We start from the raw sequence: 7,222 nt of genomic DNA on the forward strand, positions 1-7,222 counted from the left end.
CTGCACATGGGACAGGGCGACTGCACTGTATTAAGGAGAGGATGACCGGGGCCATGTATTGCGAGATTTTGGGGAACAACCTCCTTCCCTCAGTTAGAGCATTGAAGATGGGTCGAGGCCGGGTCTTCCAACATGACAATGACCCGAAGCACACAGCCAGGATAACCAAGGAGTGGCTCTGTAAGAAGCATATCAAGATTCTGGCGTGGCCTAGCTAGTCTCCAGACCTAAACCCAATAGAGAATCTTTGGAGGGAGCTCAAACTCAGCGACAGCCCAGAAACCTGACTGATCTAGAGAAGATCTGTGTGGAGGAGTGGGCCAAAATCCCTCCTGCAGTGTGTGCAAACCTGGTGAAAAACTACAGGAAACGTTTGACCTCTGTAATTGCAAACAAAGGCTACTGTACCAAATATTAACATTGATTTTCTCAGGTGTTCAAATACTTATTTGCAGCTGTATCATACAAATAAATAGTTAAAAAATTATACATTGTGATTTCTGGATATTTTTTTTAGATTATGTCTCTCACAGTGGACATGCACCTACGATGACAATTTCAGACCCCTCCATGATTTCTAAGTGGGAGAACTTGCAAAATAGCAGGGTGTTCAAATACTTATTTTCCTCACTGTAAATAAAATCGAATTGAATTGGGGTGCAATTGCAGTGATTAGCACTGTCGCCTCACAGCAAGAAGGTCGTGGGTTCAAACCGCGGTTGCCCCAGCCTTTCTGTGTGGAGTTTGCATGTTCTCCCCGTGCCCGCGTGGGTTCTCTCCGGGTACTCTGGCTTCCTCCCACCATCTAAACACATGCGGGCTAGGTTAATTGTTGACCTATCCCGCTGTAATTTACTACCACACATTTGTGTGCACAGTGGCAAAGCACTATCCAATAATATAATGCAAATTCGGAAAGTATTCATTATTCAACAGAAGTTCACTGATCTGAGCTTCCATGCTGTTACTGTTTTATTGCCAATAATATTCATCAGCTGTCTCAGGAAGGTAACAGCACATTTATGTCCCCCTAACAAAGCCATAACAGAGGCTGGAGAAGAACTACATGAAATTACAATCCAACTACATATTTTTTCTACCAGCGCAGTAAAAGCGGATTATAAGTATAATAAGTTTAGCTGTCTGATCTGAGCTTTGATGCACCGGGGTGAAGTTAGTTTAATATTCAACATTCGTCGGTTTTCGCGCCTGTTACATTCAATAGCTCCGAGTCAAAATCTCCATTTCTCCCAGTTTTGGGATATATTGGAGAGCTAATTCAGGCAGAAGTTTCACAGCTGTGATCACCTCAAAATCGCTGAAGATAACGACGCAGTCCAGAGCGCAATGCACTGAATGTCTGTCAAATGCGCCTGTCGCTGTAGGGGGAGTTAGGGACCGTCTGCAAATTGCAACACATCCATTTCAATCTTCAATAACTTTTTTGTTTTTCAACATAAAAAACTCAAACCACTGCTAATACAACTAGTGACCACCCTCAAACATTTCACACCTCTAAGTTTGTAAACAAACATGAAAATAAATTAATACATTAATTAAATTCTTAATTATGCAAATTACAATTGAACAATTTCAATAGCTTGCTCATTGTTGAATATATTGGCATCAAATCACCTCTCATCTCTCCTGCACATCCTCTCACAACTTTCACACCTGTAAGTTTCTGAGAAAAACACTTAGGGAATCCCTTAACTCCAATATCAGGGAACCAATGCCTGAAATATGTACCTTTTGACATTGTAATTTCAATAGCTTTATTATTCATGAATATATTGTCAGAACAGAATGTTTTCAGAGAAATACATTTTTATCAATAAATAATTTGAAATCAATAATACCGAATTCTGATTTAAACAATCCAGTTTAATGCACATTGTGCATCAAGCCAACACTACAACACACACACACACACTCATTCTGCCTGCAGTTGCTGGATTTATTGGATGTGACAGTTAATGTTATGCTCACACACGCACAGTATCAGAAAAAAAGTAATATTGAACTTTGTTACAACCCTGTGTTGTAAAGGTTACTAGTCATTAAAAACAATAACATCAATCGCCAAGGTTGAACGAGGCCTTGAACTAACCATGTTGGGAGGCGAGATTAGGGACTCACATATGCACAATTACAATGTTAGAAAATTTCAGAGAAACAAAAGATAAAGAGATTTTCAAACCACCCATCTGCTGGTAAACTTCACAGCAGGAGTAAATGTAAAGTAATTAAACTTCAACAGAAAATGTAGTTTTCTTTGGTTGTAAACTCAGTAACTTAGGACATTTCACCTTTTATTAATACCCCACACATACTTCTTCGATTATCGTTCAGAGAAAGAACTCTTAATTAATCGTCTCCAATCTGAATGCAGCGGTCATTTATGAAACAGAATGGACCACGAAAGTATGCTTTCTCTCCAGTCTTCTTTGCCTGGCTAATGAGTGGCCACAAAGCTTCTCTTGCCAATCTGTCCTCCTTTGTGAGATCATCCAGAAACTTAATTCCAGCCTCGTGGCACACCTTCAACTCCTTCGTCATCTTCCAAAAATCTCTGTGTTGTCGTCTTGTGAACTGGACAATGATATAGCACGTTCTGTTTTCAGGTTTCTGGCCGATCCGATGAACTGTGTCCACGATGTCATCCATGTTCTTCTCCCAGTGAGGTGCTATTTTGCCAAGCAGTTGAATTACATCTCTTCTGGTTTCCTCATTCACTTTCTCCTTCATTCCTTTGATTCTTAAATTCCATCTCCGTTTATATCTGTCATTTTCTCTTGACCTTTCTTTTAGCTCAATGTTCTCCACTCTTAGGCATTCCACTTCTTTTTCCATTACAGATATTTTCGTTTTGCAGTCTTTGACCTCCGCAGCGTTAAAGTCAGATGCTTTGGTTAAGCTAGCTATCATAGCACAGTTTTGTTTAAGCTGCGTGCTAAGATCTTCTAGTTTTTTTTCTTGCGTTTCAAACCTCGCAGCTAATGTGTTAATTGCAGCAAGGATTGTGGAGTTTGATACTTCATCCTCGTTTGGCTTTGCTATCTTTCGAACATGAGCTCCTTTAGATGGAGTGGAGGGAGTGAACTCACATGTGTCTTCCAAGCTTCGTTTATCACCACTCGGTCTATCCGTCGTGTCCTTTGGGTCCAACATGGCATAGTCATGATCCTGTCCTCGAGAGAGTGAAGAAATGTCTTCAAACTCCGTTTGAGACATTTTCCAGTTATTTTCTTTCTTTTTAGTTTCAACAGTAAAGATACTTCAGTGGGGATATGTAATTAAAGAGTGTTCTGAGGAAATTGAGCAAGACAGCTTCTTCCGTGCAGCCGTTCACTACGCCATCTTGCTTCCCTCAGGAATTCAAAGATCCAATTTATGCTACCTATCGAGATGTGCTACTTAGCGGTTCTGCGCATGCGTATGACCCACAAGCGTGGTTTGTTTCCACGGCCATAAATCTGTGCAACCTTGCTGTTGGGAATGCTGTTGAGAAAGTGGCTGATCGTCAGTAACAAAAAAAAACAAAAACATTATTAGTCTATCAGAATTGATATTTTAAATAAAGATGGCATAATATAGTATTTCCACATGCTCCCCATCTCCGTACAGTACACATGGAGTGAGTAGTGGTGCAATATGAAATGATTCTGTGGTGAGAGCATTATTTGATAGGGGATATTAGTCATTAATCAGAATACGCTACCCCTGAAATGATGTTATAATATAATCAAAAAACAGAATATTTCATAATACTGTGAGTTATAACTTTATGGGATTGGAAAAGGTAACACATAAGGTAGCATTTTTCAATAGGGCAGAGTGACTCAATAGACTCTGCTGTCGATTAGCGCTACGGTAGCATTTTTCAACAAGGCAGCATATATCGTCAGGAATTACACAAGGAGAAGAAGAACGCCATGGTGATGACGAAACGCGCTCTGTAGCGCTGTTTGTCCTTGTCGGCTATTGTAGAAACATGATGACAATATACAGTGACCTCCATAGAAGCGAGTGCCCGCGGTTATGGAGATATAAATGGCTCATTCTAAGGTAATAAAAACATAGCGGTTCATTATGCAAGGTCTTTATACACCACTTAAAACTTAGTTATGGATATTATATTGCATTTCTGTCAGTAGATCCTCAGAAATATTACATACTGAACCTTTAAGGCTACTACCCTCTGTCTGTTTGCATCTATAGATTTATTCTAAACTAACCAAAACAAGCTATTGATGTAAGTCATTAACTGGGGAAGTTCTGTGGTGATATGCTTTAGTTATTTTGTTTATCCTATTCTCGGGGATCAATAAAGTTCTTGCTATCTATCGGTCTATCTTCTATCTATCTTCACCTGCAGTAACTTCTCAAATGTGTGCAAATTAGCACATTTTAATTATTTAGCGCCTACTTTGCATATCAATGTGGCGACTGTGATGACGTTATTAGATACAAATGTTAGGCCCTACTGTATTCACATGTAGTGCCTCCATTAAGTACAGTAAATTATCCTGTATGGCCATGAGATATTGCCTTAACTGAACTTCAGCTAACTTATTACATTAGCTCAGCTCATGAGTCATGCATGTTAGGAAGTATAGGCCTATATTTGCCTTTTGTTTAATTAGTGGTAAACTCGAGGCACTGGTAGTTTAGTCTTTTGTTCATCACCACTCACCTCCACACAAGCCAGAAGCTGGGAGGGGCTGCGGCCTGTCTGTCTGTGTTGTGCTGCTGCTGAGCGAGAGAGAGAGAGAGAGAAAGAGAGAGAGGGAGAGAGAGAGGGCATCAGAACTCAACAAAGTGTGATCTTCCGACCTGATGTTTAGTTTTTTCCCCAATAAATATATTTGTTTGACAGGGAAGCTGTGCGCAAACAGGAATATACTGTATATTCATTTATTTTTTTTAAAAAGCACCCCACAAAAAAGGCCACTTTCTCTTGAAAAAGGGCAGGTATTGAAGCCCCTTTTATGTCTATGTGTGCATGTGCCTGATTTTTGGAGTGTTGGTATCTTAACACTAATTTAGTGTAATTTTTAAAGAGGTGGTATTATGCTTTTTGGCTTTTCCCCTCTCCTTTATTGAGTTATATATCTTTTTTGTGCATGTAACAGGTTTGCAAAGTGAAAAAGCCCAAAGCCCAAAGTTCCCATCTCAGAAAGCTCTGCTCTGAACCACTTGAAAACAACTCGTTTGTAGTCCAGCCCTTCACTTCCTTTACTTGTGACGTCACAATGAAAACACGTCATAAAGCTTGCCAAGCAGCTTGCGGGGGTCAGAGGGAGCGAGCTGAGGGATACTAAAACGTAACCTGAAAACACGACAGACTGCTGATTGGTCAGAAAGAATATACACTATTCACTGCATCATCATTGCGTGCGCCAGACAGAGGCCAGCAACAGAAAGTTTTAGATTTTACAGTTTTGTATGGCATTTCATCACTAAATCCACGTCTGAGAAGTTTTGAGGTGAGAAATCAGCTGTGTAGATTTTGAATATTGACAGTTTTACGAGAAGTGATAGCGGAACAAATATGTGCTTGAATATTTTCGGAGTTGAGGAGCTCCGCAAGTGGCTGCGGGGGAAACCTGTGCCAACCCGCGGGAGGAGCATGTGATGCCGGCCAGCCGCCCGCTCACAGAGCCCTCTGCTCCCGCCGTCACACAGACCGCTGCAGCAACAACGGCAGAGGAAAACACAGCTGGAAGGTTTTCATACCGCTTCTCTGTCTTTACATTCTGAGGAATGTTGAAACGTTTTAAGAGAAAGCTGTGTGGATCGCTGTCATGTGTGTCGCATTGAACATTACGTAGCGGCAGTTGTGTGTGGCGTCGCTATGACGACAAGCTACGTACTATCTCTAGGTACTATCTGCAATGGAAAACATAGCAGGGCCGAGTAGAGTCGAGTATCGATTTGCGCTATGGTAGCATTTTTCGGCAAGGCAGCATAGATCGTCAGAACATCGGCAACAATTCAACGTTTAGTCCTAAAATACTCTGTTTGGGCCTGGAAATTCACAATCACAACCTGTAAGTATGCTTTATTGGTTGTGAATTATATTTAAAATAAACACGGCAATGTAACTTCAGACTGTGCGGAGCTGTTGTAAACGTTATCACAGCTAAAGTTATAATGTTACAGCTGATGTGAAAGCTACTGAGAAAACTTTCAAATTGTTTGGCCAATTTTTATGTAAAATTGAGTTGAAATATGATGATTTCTGTAGTGGTTTATGGTAAGATGTGGAACAATGATGTTGTGTGGTTGTGGACTTGTGAGTAACCTATACCATCTGTTAGGTTACGGTCGCAGTCTGAAGCGGCTTTGATTTGGATCACACTACCTTGTTTCTTACGACCCGCCCTTCTCTGCTTCTGATTGGCTAGTAGTCCTTACCTGGGAACTGCGCATGTGCAACTCCCAACAAAGATTATGTACAAGTAAGATACATCGCTCTGTAACTCAAGAGCGGCGCGTACAACACATAGGGTGAGAAGAGGAGCTGCAGCAATGTGCAGTGACAAATATGGTGTTTTTTGAAAATGAAACCATGTAAACCTGTTCTGGTACAACCCCTAATTAAGATTTGAACCTGAAAATGAGCATAATACCACCTCTTTAACACTTCTTAACACCGACCAGTTTTAGTTAAATATAACACTTTTATGTAGTGTATTGATAAATATTTTATTAAATATTTTTTAAATAATAATTTTCAAATTATTATTATTTTGATTGCTTGATATTTTAGTAATTGTTTTGTTTTTACATTCGATTCTGATTTCTTTTTAAATTATTATTTTTCTTTTTTTAATCAATTAATAATTTCTTTTATTTTTTGTCTATTAATATACACACACACATTTATGGTATTATCTATTTATTTTAATGTTTAATTTTTTTTACACATACACACACACGCTTACTGTTTCATTTATTTATTTTATTTTAATTTTTAATATATTTTTATTTTTTAACACAAACACACATACGCTTTAATTACTTTACGCTTTAATTATTGTTTAATGAAATGTATGGGGTTGATTGTTCTTATGTAGTTTGTATGATGCTTTGGCAATATTGTTGTTACACATTAATGCCAATAAAGCTAATTTGAATTGAATTGACTTGACATTAACTCTCTCAGAGGATCATTTGTTACTACACAAGTGTTATCTGAGGTGGTAAGTAGACTCAT

Source organism: Micropterus dolomieu, linkage group LG19 (genome assembly GCF_021292245.1).
Source record: "Micropterus dolomieu isolate WLL.071019.BEF.003 ecotype Adirondacks linkage group LG19, ASM2129224v1, whole genome shotgun sequence".
NCBI lineage: Eukaryota > Metazoa > Chordata > Actinopteri > Centrarchiformes > Centrarchidae > Micropterus > Micropterus dolomieu.